Source organism: Rhopilema esculentum, chromosome 20 (genome assembly GCF_057945365.1).
Source record: "Rhopilema esculentum isolate cy_ngs chromosome 20, ASM5794536v1, whole genome shotgun sequence".
Lineage (NCBI taxonomy): Eukaryota > Metazoa > Cnidaria > Scyphozoa > Rhizostomeae > Rhizostomatidae > Rhopilema > Rhopilema esculentum.
Window position 1 is genome coordinate 6,011,091 of NC_142834.1, and position 16,915 is coordinate 6,028,005.

Here is a 16,915-nt window from a genome sequence, read left to right on the forward strand (position 1 = left end):
AAGTCAATCTCTCTCCATATTGTCTCTTCTGCGTTTTGAAACAAGGTTTTTGTTCCTGTCCCCTTTACTTTTGACTAAACGTATCTTTGAATAATTCTGATTAAAGTCTTACTTTCAAATTATGTTTCTCGTTGGTCTATTTCAATTAATAGACAGCAATGCTTCTCGTAATATTATTTCCTGGGATGTTTCAATCCTCAACGTAGTCTTTGTAAACTCTTACGTTAGACCGAAAAAAGTCGATGAATGTCCATCGTGTCCCTTCTACGTTTTGAAGTTCATCGTTTGATGTTCATTAAATCGTTATAATTTTTGGCAGTTTTACATTCAGTTTGGCAGGATAAAAGTCCCTGACATCCCCAAACAAAACCACAAAGTTACCCACTTTCTTCTACTGTTTATGTATTTTCAAATCAAGAGTAGACAGTCTTGAATTGCTCGCAAAAAAATTTCTTTTTTTATAGATATCTAGGCCGAGATTGCCATTAATTTAATTTCAATAATAAAATTTCTTTTCCCATCAGATAATGTTATTAATATTTATGCATTAGCCCACAGAATGAATGCATTACAAAACTTTCCTTCCGTCTGCAGATAATGTAGCAACTAATTCTTTACATCATTTTTGGGTGTAACCTTTAATAAAGGACGTGTCTGTGTGACTTTCTTATTTTGGCTCCCTCACTTCTGATCTGCTTCATACGTAGCTTGATGTAGGACACAGCTGCATAATGTTTTGTGGATTTTAAGGCTATGACTAAAATATTGAAAGTTTGGGAAAAATTTAGGACAAAATCCTGACTTGTTTAATTTCCTCCAAATTCTTCCAAACTAAGGCTGTAATGTGATGCCAATGATTAAAGTCCAATGCAAAACATTATGTGTTACTTTTAATTACCATGACATTACCTCTACTAATGCTACTTTTGCAAGCATTTTGATGATATCCTCTTAGCAACGATACTACCCTTTGTTATGAAAACCTCCTCTCTTAGCTCTTATGAATCAATGTCATTTTTTGGCAATTCAGTTTTGAAAACAAAATTTTGTTGCTTTTTAGAACTTTGAAAAAATGTTAACAATGAAAAAGCCATCTATGATTTCGATACTTTGATTGAAACGACTTTTTGATTTCAGACTTTGTCGATAACGTTCTCCAGATCTCTTTTAATCATAAACAGTTTGTTTGGTTTCTTCGGTCCTTTAGGTCTTGCTTTTGCTCAGGACTCTGTTCTTTTGGACAAAATTAAAGAAACTTGAATTTTCGTGAACTTTATTGAAATATCTTTTCAACTACTTCCAATGTTTTTTTTGTTAAAATCCTAGGGCTCACAAATTCCTCTTCAAAGCTCCATCAATGTATCCAGTTGATGCTTTGAACAACTAGAAATTGGATATGAATGGGATCTGGAATAAAACCTTCATAAAAACTTGTATGACTTTTGCAGGTATGTCGGTTCCCTTTCTTTTAAATTCCAAAATTACAAACTTGAATAGCGTGGATCGTTCTGCATTTATTCTTAACTGCAGACCTTTTATTCTGAAGTGCAGACATTACATTTTTTCAGAAAATTTTTATTTCAGAACTACCATTATAATTCAAAAATAATATTTTCCTTGAGAATTAAATCCTGTTAATGACTTAATTTACGTTGCTTTTGATGAAAAGTTTCTTAATGTTGTAAGCTTTGTAAAAACATTTCTCTAAAATCCTTCTGTAATTTTGTTACCTTCCTCAAAAAAATTCTATTTCAAACTTACTGCTGGTGGCTCTGTTATGAAATTTTTCTAAAAAGCCCTTTATTTTTTTTCCTTGCGTATTGATTTATGATTATCACTTACTATCACTAGCTTTGCTTATGAGTTTCTCTAAAAACCAACGTGTCATGTTTTCTTGCTAATTTGCTGTAGAGAGCTTTACGTTAAAGTTGCCCTAAAATCCTTCCTTCATCTTTGTTTTTGCCTAACAATATTTATTGCTACGTTGCTGTGGGGAGCTTTGCTTTAGAATTACTATAAAAGCCTTCGTGTTCTCATTTCCTTGCCTTTCAATTTTTACTGCTAAGATGCTATAGAGAGCTTTGTTTTAGAATTTCCCTAAAATACTTGGCTCTCTTTATTTCATTGCCTGTCATTTTTTATTGCTTCGTTGCTGTAGGGAGCTATGTTTTAAAATTTCCCTAGAACTTGTTTTCTGTCGATTTTTATTGCTAAGTTGCTGTAGGGAGCTTTTCTTTGGAATTTCCCTAAAAACCATCGCTCTCATTATTTCATTGTCTGTCAATTTTAATTGCTAAGTTACTGTAGGGAGCTACGATTCACAATTTCCATAAAATCCTTTCCTCTCTTTATACATTTGTCTTCTATTTTTTTCTAAAATGCTGTTGGAGGCTATCTTTTAGATTTTCCCTAAAATCTTTGGCTTTCTTTATTTCATTGCCTGCCTTTTTTTGATAAGTTGCTGTAGGGAGCTTTGCTTTGAAATTTCCCAAAAATCCTCGGTTCTCTTTTTTTCATTTCTTGTAATTTTTATTGCTAAATTGCTGTAGGGAGCTATGCTTCAGAATTGTCTTAAAATCCTTCGCTTTCTTCATTTAATTGACTTTCAATTTTTATTGCTTCGTTGCTGTAAGGAGCTTTGCTCTAGACTTTTCCTGAAATCTTTAGCTCTCTTTATTTTATTGCCTGTCATTTATTATTGCTTCGTTGCTGTAGGGAGCTATGTTTCAAAATCTCCCTAAAATCATTTGCTCTCTTTATTTCATTGCCTATCATTTTTTATTGCAAAGTTGCTGTAGGAGGCTATGCTTCAGAATTTCCCAAAAATCCTTGATTCTCTTTTTTTCATTGCTTGTCAATTTTTTTTGCTAGGTTGCTGTAAGGAGCTATGTTTCAGAATTTCCCTAAAATACTTCACTCTCTTTATTTAATTGCCTGTCATCTTTTATTGGTTCGTTGCTGTAAGGAGCTTTGCTTTAGACTTTTCCTAAAATCCATGGCTCTCTTTATTTCATTGCCTTTGGTTTTTTTTGCTAAGATGCTGTAGGGAGCTTGGCTTTGAAATTTCCCTAGAATCCTTGGTTTTCTTTTTTTCGTTGCTTGTCATGTTTTATTGCTAAATTGCTGTAGGGAGCTATGCTTCAGAATTTTCTTAAAATCCTTCGCTTTCTTCATTTAATTGCCTGTCAATTTTTATTGCTAAGATGCTGTAGGGAGCTTTCTTTTAGACATTCCCTAAAATCCTTCTCTCTCTATATTTCATTGCCTGTCATTTTTATTGCTTTGTTGCTGATAGGAGCTATGCTTTATAATTTCCCTAAAATCCTTCACTCTCTTTTTTTCGTTGCCTGTCATTTTTTCATGCTAAGTTTGCTGTAGGGAGCTATGTTTCAGAATTTCCCTAAAATACTTCACTCTCTTTATTTCATTGCCTGTCATTTTTTATTGCTTCGTTGCTGTAGGGAGCTATGCTCTAGAATTTCCTTAAAATCCATGGATCTCTTTATTTGAATGACTGTCATTTTTTATTGCTATAATGCTGTAAGGATCTTTGCTTTGGAATGTCCCAAAAATCCTTCGTTCTCTTTATTTCGTTACCTGTCATTTTTCATTGTTTCGTTGCTAATGGGAGCTATGCTTTATAATTTCCCTAAAATCCTTCACTCTCTTTTTTTCGTTGCCTGTCATTTTTTCATGCTAAGTTTGCTGTAGGGAGCTATGTTTCAGAATTTCCCTAAAATACTTCACTTTTTTTATTTCATTGCATTTTACTTTTTATTGCTAAGTTGCTGTAGGGAGCTTTGTTTTAGAATTTCCTTAAAATCCATGGATCTCTTTATTTGAGTGACTGCCATTTTTTATTGCTATAATGCTGTAAGGGTCTTTGCTTTGGAATTTCCCAAAAATCCTTCGTTCTCTTTATTTCGTTACCTGTTATTTTTTATTGTTTCGTTGCTGATGAGAGCTATGCTTTATAATTTCCCCAAAATCTTTTGCTCTTTTCATTTCATTGACTGCCTTTTTTTATCGCTAAGTTGCTGAAGGGAGCAATGTTTTAGAATTTCCCTAGAGTCCTTCGCTCTCTTTAATTAATTGTCGGTCGGTTTTTATAACTAAGTTGCTGTAGGGAGCTATGCTTTAGATTTTCATTAAAATCCTTCGTTCTCTTTATTTTCTTGCCTGTCATTTTTTTGTTAAGTTGCTGTAGGGGGCTATGTATAAGATTTCCCCTAAATTCCTTGGCTCTTCACTTCACTCTCTTTATTTCATTGCCTGTCAATTTTCAATGCTAAGTTGCTGTAGGGAGCTATGCTTTAGATTTTCATTAAAAACCTTCGTTCTCTTTATTTCATTGCCTGTCATTTTTTATTGCTTCGTTGCTGTAAGGAGCTTTGCTTTAGACTTTTCCTAAAATTCTTGGCTCTCTTTATTTCATTTCCTTTGACTTTTTTTTGCTAAGTTGCTGTAGGGAGCTATGCTTTAGATTTTCATTAAAAACCTTCGTTCTCTTTATTTCATTGCCTGTCATTTTTTATTGCTTCGTTGCTGGAAGGAGCTTTGCTTTAGACTTTTCCTAAAATTCTTGGCTCTCTTTATTTCATTGCCTTTGAATTTTTTTTGCTAAGTTGCTGTAGGGAGCTTGGCTTTGAAATTTCCCAAGAATCGTTGGTTCTCTTTTTTTCATTGCTTGTCATTTTTTATTGCTAAATTGCTGTAGGGAGCTATGCTTCAGAATTTTCTTAAAATCCTTCGCTTTCTTCATTTAATTGCCTGTCAATTTTTATTGCTAAGATGCTGTAGGGAGCTTTGTTTTAGACATTCCCTAAAATCCTTCTCTCTCTATATTTCATTGCCTGTCATTTTTTATTGTTTCGTTGCTGTAAGGAGCTTTGCTTTAGACTTTTCCTAAAATCCTTGGCTCTCTTTATTATATTGCCTGTCATTATTTGTTGCTTCGTTGCTGTAGGGAGCTATGCTTCAGAATCTCCCTAAAATCCTTCGCTGTCTTTATTTCATTGCCTGTCATTTTTTATTGCTTTGTTGCTGTAGGGAGCTATGATTCAGAATTTCCCAAAAATATTTCGCTCTCTTTATTTAATTGTCTGTCATTTTTTATTGCTTCTTTGCTGTAGGAGGCTATGTTTTAGATATTCCCTAAAATACTTCACTCTCTTTTTTTCGTTGCCTGTCATTTTTTATTGCTTCGTTGCTGTAGGGAGCTATGCTTTAGAATTTTCTTTAAAATCTATGGATCTCTTTATTTGAGTGACTGTCATTTTTTGTTGCTATAATGCTGTAAGGATCTTTGCTTTGCAATTTCCCAAAAATCCTTCGTTTCATTTATTTCGTTACCTTTCATTTTATATTGTTTCGTTGCTTATGGGAGCTATGCTTTATAATTTCCCTAAAATCCTTTGCTCTCTTTATTTCATTGACTGCCTTTTTTATCGCTAAGTTGCTGTGGGGGGCTATGTTTTAGAATTTCCCTAAAATACTTCACTCTCGTTATTTCATTGCCTGTAATTTTTCAATCCTAAGTTGCTGTAGGGAGCTTTGCTTTAGATTTTCATTAAAATCCTTCGTTCTCTTTATTTCATTGCCTGTCATTTTTTATTGCTTCGTTGCTGTAGGGAGCTGTGTTTTAGATTTTCCCTAGAATCCTTCGCTCTCTTTATTTAGTTGTCTGTGGATTTTTATTGCTTGGTTGCTGTAGGAAGCTTTCCTTTGGAATTTTCCTAAAATCCATCGTTCTCATTATTTAATTGTTTGTCAATTTTTATTGCTAAGTTGCTGTAGGGAAATATGCTTCACAATTTCCATAAAATCCTTTCCTCTCTTTATTCATTTGTCTTCAATTTTTTTTCTAAGTTGCTGTTGGAGGCTATCTTTTAGATTTTTCCTAAAATCCATGGCTCTCTTTATTTCATTGCCTTTGAATATTTTTGCTAAGTTGCTGTAGGGAGCTTGGCTTTGAAATTTCCTAAGAATCGTTGGTTCTCTTTTTTTCATTGCTTGTCATTTTTTATTGCTTCGTTGCTGTAGGGAGCTCTGCTTTAGAATTTCTTTAAAATCCATGGATCTCTTTATTTGAGTGACTGTCTCTTTTTATTGCTATAATGCTGTAGGAGGCTATGCTTCAGAATTTCCCAAAAATCCTTGGTTCTCTTTTTTTCATTTCTTGTCAATTTTTATTGCTAAGTTGCTGTATAGAGCTATGCTTTAGACTTTTCTTAAAATCCATGGCTCTTTTTATTTCATTGCCTGTCATTTTTTCATGCTAAGTTTGCTGTAGGGAGCTATGTCTCAGAATTTCCCTAAAATACTTCACTCTCTTTATTTAATTGCCTGTCATCTTTTATTGTTTCGTTGCTGTAGGGAGCTATGCTTTAGAATTTTTTTAAAATCCATGGATCTCTTTATTTTATTGCCTGTCTTTTTTTTTGCTAAGTTGCTATTGGGAGTTATGCTTTAGAATTTCCCTAAGATCCTTGGCTCTCTTTATTTCATTGCCTGTGAATGTTTTTGCTAAGTTGCTGTAGGGAGCTTGGCTTTGAAATTTCCCAAAAATCCTTGGTTCTCTTTTTTTCTTTGCTTGTTATTTTTTAATGCTTTGTTGCTGTAGGGAGCTATGCTTCAAAATCTATCTAAAATCCTTCGCTCTCTTTATTTCACTGCCTTTCATTTTTTATTGCTAAGTTGCTGTAAGGAGCTATGCTTTAGAATTTCCCTAAAATCCTTGGTTCTCTTTATTTCATTGCCTGTGAATTTTTTTTGCTAAGTTGCTGTAGGGAGCTTGGCTTTGAAATTTCCCAAAAATCCTTGGCTCTCTTTGTTTCATTGCTTGTCATTTTTTATTGCTAAATTGCTGTAGGGAGCTATGATTCAGAATTTTCTTAAAATCCTTCGCTTTCTTCATTTTATTGCCTGTCAATTTTTATTGCTAAGATGCTGTAGGGAGCTTTGTTTTAGACATTCCCTAAAATCCATCTCTCTCTATATTTCATTGTCTGTCATTTTTTATTGCTTCGTTGCTTGAGGGAGCTATGCTTTAGAATTTTCCTAAGATCCTTGGCTCTCTTTATTTCATTGCCTGTGAATGTTTTTGCTAAGTTGCTGTAGGGAGCTTGGCTTTGAAATTTCCCAAAAATCCTTGGTTCTCTTTTTTTCATTGCTTGTCATTTTTTATTGCTTTGTTGCTGTAGGGAGCTCTGCTTTAGAAATTCCCTTAAATCCTTGGCTCTCTTTATTTCATTGCCTGTTATTTTTTTTGGAAAGTTGCTGTAGAGGGCTATGTTTCAGAATTTCCCTAAAATCCTTCACTCTCTTTATTTCATTGCGTCTCTTTTTTTAATACTAAGTTGCTGTAGGGAGCTATGCTTTGGAATTTTTTTAAAATCCATGGATCTCTTTATTTCATTGCCTGTCTTTTTTTTGCTAAGTTGCTATTGGGAGTTATACTTTAGAATTTCCCTAAAATACTTGATTATCTTTATTTCATTGCCTGTCATTTTTTTTGTTAAGTTGCTGTAGAGGGCTATGTTTAAGATTTTCCCTAAATTCCTTCGCTTTCATTATTTCATTGCCTGTGAATTTTTTTTGCTAAGTTGCTGTAGGAGGCTATGCTTCAGAATTTCCCAAAAATCCTTGGTGCTCTTTTTTTCATTGCTTGTCAATTTTTATTGCTAAGTTGCTGTAAGGAGCTATGCTTTAGACTTTTCTTAAAATCCATGGCTCTTTTTATTTCATTGCCTGTCATTTTTTCATGCTAAGTTTGCTGTATGGAGCTATGTCTCAGAATTTCCCTAAAATACTTCACTCTCTTTATTTAATTGCCTATCATCTTTTATTGTTTCGTTGCTGTAGGGAGCTATGCTTTAGAATTTTTTTAAAATCCATAGATCTCTTTATTTCATTGCCTGTTTTTTTTGCTAAGTTGCTATTGGGAGTTATGCTTTAGAATTTCCCTAAAATCCTTGATTATCTTTATTTCATTGCCTGTCATTTTTTTTGTTAAGTTGCTGTAGAGGGCTATGTATAAGATTTTCCCTAAATTCCTTCGCTTTCATTATTTCATTGCCTGTGAATTTTTTTTGCTAAGTTGCTGTAGAGAGCTATGCTTTAGAAATTCCCTAAAATCCTTTGTTCTCTTTTTTTCATTGCTTGTCATTTTTTATGGCTTCGTTGCTGTAGGGAGCTATGCTTTAGAATTTTCCTAAAATTCTTTGTTCTCTTTGTTTTATTGCGTGTCATTTTTTATTGCTTTGTTGCTGTAAGGAGCTATGCTTCAAAATCTATCTAAAATCCTTCGCTCTCTTTATTTCACTGCCTTTCATTTTTTATTGCTAAGTTGCTGTAAGGAGCTATACTTTAGAATTTCCCTAAAATCCTTGGTTCTCTTTATTTCATTGCCTGTGAATTTTTTTTGCTAAGTTGCTGTAGGGAGCGTGGCTTTGAAATTTCCCAAAAATCCTTGGCTCTCTTTGTTTCATTGCTTGTCATTTTTTATTGCTAAATTGCTGTAGGGAGCTATGATTCAGAATTTTCTTAAAATCCTTCGCTTTCTTCATTTTATTGCCTGTCAATTTTTATTGCTAAGATGTTGTAGGGAGCTTTGTTTTAGACATTCCCTAAAATCCATCTCTCTCTATATTTCATTGTCTGTCATTTTTTATTGCTTCGTTGCTTGAGGGAGCTATGCTTTAGAATTTCCCTAAGATCCTTGGCTCTCTTTATTTCATTGCCTGTGAATGTTTTTGCTAAGTTGCTGTAGGGAGCTTGGCTTTGAAATTTCCCAAAAATCCTTGGTTCTCTTTTTTTATTGCTTGTCATTTTTTATAGCTTCGTTGCTGTAGGGAGCTATGCTTTAGAATTTCCCTAAAATCCTTGGCTCTCTTTATTCATTGCCTGTGAATGTTTTTGCTAAGTTGCTGTAGGGAGCTTGGCTTTGAAATTTCCCAAAAATCCTTGGTTCTCTTTTTTTATTGCTAGTCATTTTTTATTGCTTTGTAGCTGTAGGGAGCTCTGCTTTAGAATTTCCCTTAAATCCTTGGCTCTCTTTATTTCATTGCCTGTGAATGTTTTTGCTAAGTTGCTGTAGGGAGCTTGGCTTTGAAATTTCCCAAAAATCATTGGTTCTCTTTTTTTATTGCTCGTCATTTTTTATAGCTTCGTTGCTGTAGGGAGCTATGCTTTAGAATTTCCCTAAAATCCTTGGCTCTCTTTATTCATTGCCTGTGAATGTTTTTGCTAAGTTGCTGTAGGGAGCTTGGCTTTGAAATTTCCCAAAAATCCTTGGTTCTCTTTTTTTATTGCTAGTCATTTTTTATTGCTTTGTTGCTGTAGGGAGCTCTGCTTTAGAATTTCCCTTAAATCCTTGGCCCTCTTTATTTCATTGCCTGTTATTTTTTTTGGAAAGTTGCTGTAGGGGGCTATGTTTTAGATTTTCCCTAAAAAACTTCACTCTCTTTTTTTCATTGCCTGTCATTTTTTATTGTTTCGTTACTGATGGGAGCTTTGCTTTGGAATTTCCCTAAAACCCATCGCTCTCATTATTTAATTGTCTGTCAATTTTTATTGCTAAGTTGCTGTAGGGAGCTACGCATCACCATTTCCATAAAATCCTTTCCTCTCTTTATTCATTTGTCTTCAGTTTTTTTTCTAAATTGCTATGGGGAGTTATACTTTAGAATTTCCCTAAAATCCTTGATTATCTTTATTTCATTGCCTGTCTTTTTTTGACAAGTTGCTGTAGGGAGCTTTGCTTTGAAATTTGTCAAAAATCCTTGGTTCTTTTTTTTTCATTTCTTGTCAATTTTTTTTGCTAAATTGATGTAGAGAGCTATGCTTCAGAATTTTCTTAAAATCCTTCGCTTTCTTTATTTCATTGCCTGTCATTTTATATTGCTAAGTTGCTGTAGGAGGCTTTGCTTCAGAAATTCCCAAAAATCCTTGGTTCTTTTTTTTCATTGCTTGTCAATTTTTATTGCTAAGTTGCTGTAAGGAGCTATGCTTTAAACTTTTCTTAAAATCCATGGCTCTTTTTATTTCATTGCCTGTCATTTTTTCATGCTAAGTTTGCTCTAGGGGGCTATGTCTCAGATTTTCCCTAAAATACTTCACTCTCTTTATTTAATTGCCTGTCATCTTTTATTGTTTCGTTGCTGATGGGAGCTATGCTTTATAATTTCCCTAAAAACATTCGCTCTCCGCATTTCATTGACTGCCTTTTTTATCGCTAACTTGCTGTAAGGAGCTATGTTTTAGAATTTCCCTAGAATCCTCCGTTCTCTTTATTTCATTGCCTGTCATTTTTTATTGCTTCGTTGCTGTAGGGAGCTGTGTTTTAGATTTTCACTAGAATCCTTCGCTCTCTTTATTTCATTGCCTGTGAATGTTTTTGCTAAGTTGCTGTAGGGAGCTTGGCTTTGAAATTTCCCAAAAATCCTTGGTTCTCTTTATTTCGTTGCCTGTCATTTTTTATTGCTTTGTTGCTGTAGGGAGCTATGCTTTAGAATTTTTTTAAAATCCATGGATCTCTTTATTTCATTGCCTGTCATTTTTTATTCTTTCGTTGCTGATGGGAGCTATGCTTTAGAATTTCTTTAAAAACATTTGTTTTCCTTATTTGATTGACTGCCTTTTTTATCGCTAACTTGCTGTAGGGAGCTATGCTTTAGATTTTCATTAAAATCCTTCTTTCTCTTTATTTCATTGCCTGGCATTTTTTATTGCTTCGTTGCTGTAGGGAGCTGTGTTTTAGATTTTCCCTAGAATCCTTCGCTCTCTTTATTTAGTTGACTGTCAATTTTTATTGCTTGGTTGCTGTAGGAGCTTTGCTTTGGAATTTCCCTAAAATCCATCGCTCTCATTATTTAATTGTCTGTCAATTTTTATTGCTAAGTTGCTGTAGGGAGCTACGCTTGACCATTTCCATAAAGTCCTTTCCTCTCGTTATTCATTTGTCTTCAGTTTTTTTTCTAAATTGCTGTTGGAAGCTAACTTTTAGATTTTCCCTAAAATCTTTGGTTTCTTTATTTCATTGCCTGTCTTTTTTTTGACAAGTTGCTGTAGGGAGCTTGGCTTTGAAATTTCCCAAAAATCCTTGGTTCTCTTTTTTTCATTGCTTGTCATTTTTTATTGCTTTGTTGCTGTAGGGAGCTCTGCTTTAGAATTTCCCTTAAATCCTTGGCCCTCTTTATTTCATTGCCTGTTATTTTTTTTGGAAAGTTGCTGTAGGGAGCTATGTTTTAGAATTTCCCTAAAAAACTTCACTCTCTTTTTTTCATTGCCTGTCATTTTTTATTGTTTCGTTGCTGATGGGAGCTTTGCTTTGGAATTTCCCTAAAATCCATCGCTCTCATTATTTAATTGTCTGTCAATTTTTATTGCTAAGTTGCTGTAGGGAGCTACGCATCACCATTTCCATAAAATCCTTTCCTCTCTTTATTCATTTGTCTTCAGTTTTTTTTCTAAATTGCTGTTGGAAGCTAACTTTTATATTTTCCTTAAAATCTTTGGTTTCTTTATTTCATTGCCTGTCTTTTTTTGACAAGTTGCTGTAGGGAGCTTTGCTTTGAAATTTGTCAAAAATCCTTAGTTCTTATTTTTTCATTGCTTGTCATTTTTTATTGCTAATTTGCTGTATGGAGCTATGATTCAGAATTTTCTTAAAATCCTTCGCTTTCTTCATTTTATTGCCTGTCAATTTTTATTGCTAAGATGCTGTAGGGAGCTTTGTTTCAGACATTCCCTAAAATCCATCTCTCTCTATATTTCATTGCCTGTCATTTTTTATTGCTTCGTTGCTGGAGGGAGCTATGCTTTAGAATTTCCCTAAGATCCTTGGCTCTCTTTATTTCATTGCCTGTGAATGTTTTTGCTAAGTTGCTGTAGGGAGCTTGGCTTTGAAATTTCCCAAAAATCCTTGGTTCTCTTTTTTTCATTGCTTGTCATTTTTTACTGCTTTGTTGATGTAGGGAGCTCTGCTTTAGAAATTCCCTTAAATCCTTGGCTCTCTTTATTTCATTGCCTGTTATTTTTTTTTGGAAAGTTGCTGTAGGGGGCTATGTTTCAGAATTTCCCTAAAATCCTTCACTCTCTTTATTTCATTGCCTCTCTTTTTTTAATACTAAGTTGCTGTAGGGAGCTATGCTTTGGAATTTTTTTAAAATCCATGGATCTCTTTTTTTCATTGCCTGTCTTTTTTTTGCTAAGTTGCTATTGGGAGTTATACTTTAGAATTTCCCTAAAATCCTTGATTATCTTTATTTCATTGCCTGTCATTTTTTTTGTTAAGTTGCTGTAGAGGGCTATGTTTAAGATTTTCCCTAAATTCCTTCGCTTTCATTATTTCATTGCCTGTGAATTTTTTTTGCTAAGTTGCTGTAGGGAGCTATGCTTTAGAAATTCCCTAAAATCCTTCGTTCTCTTTTCTACATTGCTTGTCATTTTTTATTGCTTCGTTGCTGTAGGGAGCTATGCTTTAGAATTTTCCTAAAATCCTTCGTTCTCTTTATTTTATTGCCTCTCATTTTTTATTGCTTTGTTGCTGTAAGGAGCTATGCTTCAAAATCTATCTAAAATCCTTCGCTCTCTTTATTTCACTGCCTGTGATTTTTTTTGCTAAGTTGCTGTAGGGAGCTTGGCTTTCAAATTTCTAAAAAATCCTAGGCTCTTTTTTTTTCATTGCTTGTCATTTTTTATTGCTAAATTGCTGTAGGGAGCTATGAGTCAGAATTTTCTTAAAATCCTTCGCTTTCTTCATTTTATTGCCTGTCAATTTTTATTGCTAAGATGCAGTAGGGAGCTTTGTTTTAGACATTCCCTAAAATCCATCTCTCTCTATTTTTCATTGCCTGTCATTTTTTATTGCTTCGTTGCTGGAGGGAGCTATGCTTTAGAATTTCCCTAAAATCCTTGGCTCTCTTTATTTCATTGCCTGTCAATGTTTTTGCTAAGTTGCTGTAGGGAGCTTGGCTTTGAAATTTCACAAAAATCCTTGGTTCTCTTTTTTTCATTGCTTGTCATTATTTATTGCTTTGTTGCTGTAGGGAGCTATGTCTCAGAATTTCCCTAAAATACTTCACTCTCTTTATTTTATTGCCTGTCATTTTTTATTGCTTCGTTGCTGTAGGGAGCTATGCTTTAGAATTTTCTTAAAATCCATGGATCTCTTTATTTTTTTGCCTGTCATTTTTTATTGCTTCGTTGCTGTAGAGAGCTATGTTTCAGAATTTCCCTAAAATACTTCACTCTCTTTATTTTATTGCCTGTCATTTTTTATTGCTTCGTTGCTGTAGAGAGCTATGCTTCAGAATCTCCCTAAAATCGATCACTCTCTTTATTTCATTGCCTCTCTTTTTTAATACTAAGTTGCTGTACGGAGCAATGCTTCAGAATTTTTTTGAAATCCTTTGCTCTCTTTATTTCATTGCCTGTCATTTTTTATTGCTTTGTTGCTGTAGGAAGCTATGCTTCAGAATTTCTCAAAAATCCTCCGTTCTCTTTATATCATTGCCTGTCAATTTTATTGCTTCGTTGCTGTAAGAAGCTATGCTTTAGATTTTTCCTAAAATCCTTTGCCCTCCTTATTTCATTGCCTGTCATTTCTATTGCTAAGTTTCTGTAGGGGGCTTTGCTTCAGAATTTTTTTGAAATCCTTTGCTCTCTTTATTTCATTGCCTGTCATTTTTTATTGCTTCGTTGCTGTACAGAGCTTTGCTTCAGAATCTCCCTAAAATCCTTCTCTCTCTATATTTCATTGCCTGTCATTTTTTATTGCTTTGTTGCTGCAGGGAGCTATGCTTCAGAATTTCCCAAAAATCCTCCGTTCTCTTTATATCATTGCCTGTCATTTTTATTGCTTCGTTGCTGTAAGAAGCTATGCTTTAAATTTTTCCTAAAATCCTTTGCCCTCTTTATCTCATTGCCTGTCATTTCTATTGCTAAGTTGCTGTAGGGAGCTATGCTTCAGAATTTTTTTGAAATCCTTTGCTTTCTTTATTTCATTGCCTGTTTTTTTTATTGCTTCGTTGCTGTACGGAGCTATGCTTCAGAATCTCCCTAAAATCCTTCTCTCTCTATATTTCATTGCCGGTCATTTTTTATTGCTTTGTTGCTGTAGGGAGCTATGCTTTAAAATCTACCTAAAATCCTTCGCTCTCTTTATTTCATTGCCAGTCATTATTTATTGCTAAGTTGCTGTAGGAGGCTATGCTTCAGAATTTCCCAAAAATCCTTGGTTCTCTTTTTTTCATTGCCTGTCATTTTTTATTGCTTTGTTGCTGTATGGAGCTATGCTTCAGAATTTCCCAAAAATCCTTCGTTCTCTTAATTTCATTGCCTGTCATTTTTATTGCTTCGTTGCTGTAAGAAGCTATGCTTTAGATTTTTTCTAAAATCCTTCATTCTCTTTATTTAATTGCCTGTCATTTCTATTGCTAAGTTGCTGTAGGGAGCTATGCTTAAGAATTTGTTTGAAATCCTTTGCTTTCTTTATTTCATTGCCTGTCATTTTTTATTGCTTCGTTTCTGTACGGAGCTATGCTTCAGAATCTCCCTAAAATTCTTCGCTGTCTTTAGTTAATTGCCTGTCATTTTTTATTGCTTTGTTGCTGAAGGGAGCTATGCTTCAGAATTTCCCAAAAATCCTTGGTTCTCTTTTTTTCATTGCCTGTCATTTTTATTGCTTCGTTGCTGTAAGAAGCTATGTTTTGGATTTTTCCTAAAATCCTTTGCCCTCTTTATTTAATTGCCTGTCATTTCTATTGCTAACTTGCTGTAGGGAGCTATGCTTCAGAATTTTTTTGAAACCCTTTGCTTTTTTTTATTTCGTTGCCTGTCATTTTTTATTGCTTTGTTGCTGTACGGAGCTAAGCTTCAGAATATCCCTAAAATCCTTCGCTGTCTTTATTTCATTGCCTGTCATTTTTTATTGCTTTGTTGCTGTAGGAAGCTATGCTTCAGAATTTCCCAAAAATCCTCCGTTCTCTTTATATCATTGCCTGTCAATTTTATTGCTTCGTTGCTGTAAGAAGCTATGCTTTAGATTTTTCCTAAAATCCTTTGCCCTCCTTATTTCATTGCCTGTCATTTCTATTGCTAAGTTTCTGTAGGGAGCTTTGCTTCAGAATTTTTTTGAAATCCTTTGCTCTCTTTATTTCATTGCCTATCATTTTTTATTGCTTCGTTGCTGTACGGAGCTAAGCTTCAGAATATCCCTAAAATCCTTCGCTGTCTTTATTTCATTGCCTGTCATTTTTTATTGCTTTGTTGCTGTAGGAAGCTATGCTTCAGAATTTCCCAAAAATCCTCCGTTCTCTTTATTTCATTGCCTGTCAATTTTATTGCTTTGTTGCTGTAAGAAGCTATGCTTTAGATTTTTCCTAAAATCCTTTGCCCTCCTTATTTCATTGCCTGTCATTTCTATTGCTAAGTTTCTGTAGGGAGCTTTGCTTCAGAATTTTTTTGAAATCCTTTGCTCTCTTTATTTCATTGCCTGTCATTTTTTATTGCTTCGTTGCTGTACAGAGCTTTGCTTCAGAATCTCCCTAAAATCCTTCTCTCTCTATATTTCATTGCCTGTCATTTTTTATTGCTTTGTTGCTGTAGGGAGCTATGCTTCAGAATTTCCCAAAAATCATCCGTTCTCTTTATATCATTGCCTGTCATTTTTATTGCTTCGTTGCTGTAAGAAGCTATGCTTTAGATTTTTTCTAAAATCCTTCATTCTCTTTATTTAATTGCCTGTCATTTCTATTGCTAAGTTGCTGTAGGGAGCTATGCTTCAGAATTTGTTTGAAATCCTTTGCTTTCTTTATTTCATTGCCTGTCATTTTTTATTGCTTCGTTTCTGTACGGAGCTATGCTTCAGAATCTCCCTAAAACCCTTCGCTGTCTTTATTTAATTGCCTGTCATTTTTTATTGCTTTGTTGCTGAAGGGAGCTATGCTTCAGAATTTCCCAAAAATCCTTGGTTCTCTTTTTTTCTTTGCCTGTCATTTTTATTGCTTCGTTGCTGTAAGAAGCTATGTTTTGGATTTTTCCTAAAAATCCTTCTCTCACTTTATTTAATTGCCTCTTTATTTTTAATACTAAGTTGCTGTAGGGAGCTATGCTTCAGAATTTCCCAAAAATCCTTTGTTCTCTCAATTTTATTGCCTGTCATTTTTATTGCTTCGTTGCTGTAAGAAGCTATGCTTTAGATTTTTCCTAAAATCCTTTGCCCACTTTATTTCATTGCCTGTCATTTCTATTGCTAAGTTGCTGTAGGGAGCTATGCTTCAGAATTTGTTTGAAATCCTTTACTCTTTTTATTTCATTGCCTGTCATTTTTTATTGCTTCGTTGCTGTACGGAGCTTTGCTTCAAAATCTCCCAAAAATCCTTCGCTGTCTTTATTTCATTGCCTGTCATTTTTTATTGCTTTGTTGTTGTAGGGAGCTATGCTTCAGAATTTCCCCAAAATCCTTCGTTCTCTTTATATCATTGCCTGTCATTTTTATTGCTTCCTTGCTGTAAGAAGCTATGCTTTAGTCTTTTTCTAAAATCCTTTGCCCTCTTTATTTCATTGCCTGTCATTTCTTTTGCTAAGTTGCTGTAGGGAGCTATGCTTCGGAATTTTTTTGAAATCCTTCGCTTTCTTTATTTAATTGCCTGTCATTTTTTATTGCTTCGTTGCTGTAGGGAGCTATGTTTCAGAATTTCCCTAAAATACTTCACTCTCTTTATTTCATTGCCTGTCATTTTTATTACTTCGTTGCTGTAGGCAGCTATGCTTCAGAATCTCCCTAAAATCCTTCACTCTCTCTATTTCATTGCCTCTCTATTTTTAAAACTAAGTTGCTGTAGGGAGCTATGCTTCAGAATCTCCCAAAAATCCTTCGTTCTCTTAATTTCAGTGCCTGTCATTTTTATTG

At 34.2% G+C, this 16,915-nt stretch overlaps 1 long non-coding RNA gene across 1 annotated transcript in view; it reads left to right on the plus strand.

Annotated features, from left to right (window-relative positions):
• LOC148957838 (uncharacterized) overlaps positions 1 to 16,915 on the plus strand; it is a 58,942-nt gene that overhangs the window by 3,722 nt on the left and 38,305 nt on the right. The window contains exon 3 of the long non-coding RNA XR_016144980.1: positions 1,327 to 1,448. This is a non-coding gene — a long non-coding RNA (uncharacterized LOC148957838). The remainder of the gene's footprint in view (positions 1 to 1,326; positions 1,449 to 16,915) is intronic.